Source organism: Leuciscus leuciscus (assembly GCF_965113295.1).
Source record: "Leuciscus leuciscus genome assembly, chromosome: 19".
In the NCBI taxonomy this organism is placed as follows: Eukaryota; Metazoa; Chordata; class Actinopteri; order Cypriniformes; family Leuciscidae; genus Leuciscus; species Leuciscus leuciscus.
Genome location: NC_138743.1, coordinates 24,845,004 through 24,845,971, shown reverse-complemented (window position 1 = coordinate 24,845,971; position 968 = coordinate 24,845,004).

Genomic DNA, 968 nt, shown 5'->3' with positions numbered 1-968 from the left:
GAGATAGCAGCACAGAGAAAAGCTTATTCCCCATCCTTCATGTGACCTTAAGGAACAAGACTTCCACTTTTTAGCTCTCTCATTCTCTCAGTCACACACAATGGGATGTGGGGAGGCCAGGCTTTGATGTTGGCACAATAATCTCAGTCCCCGGAGAACGTTAGATAGAGAAGGAGGAGCAAAGGATAGCCCTGAAGGGAGTATAGAAATACACAAGATTATGTGCGTGTGTGTGGACTGTAGACTGACTCAAATGATGGAGCCAGGCACACACAGACCCAGATAATGACCCAGCTGCCAGTAAATACTTTTAAGGTCAAGGTATGCAACAGCATTTCCTTTTTCCTTTTAATGGAGCCCATTTAGCATGCATATACACAATTATCTCATTCCAAAACCTAGTGAGCTGCATATGCAGGCAACATTTTAAGGCATTACAGGCACACTGACTAAAAATAAAAAAGGCTGTTTAACAAAAATGTTAAATAAGATATCTAATTTGATCAAAATTCAATGGCAGCAGCAGAAGGTGATCCATAAAGCACCGCTTCAAGCTCAGTGAAAAAATGAATCCATGAATCCAAAATGGTGTTTAAGGTGAGATAAATATTATTTATAGATTAAATTCAGTACTGAAAAATATAGTGTTATTAAAAATGTCTTATTTTACATGTGAACATGTATATGTTTTGTTTTTTTTGTGCTATGTATTTTATTAGTGTTGCATCTAAATCATTTATTTTTAACGAAACACCAAAATTGGTTTACATTTAGCCGAAAAATAAATAGATAAAGTTTCTGTAATGAAATTTGGGTAAATGGAAAACTGAACCTGGTATGATAGTTATTATAGTGGTAGTGAAGTTATTATAACCACAAGCAACATAACTTACCAGTTTTGGAAATGTTGTTTTGAATTTATTGCACCAGTGTGTACGATTATGTTGTAGTGTGTGTGTGTTTGTGAG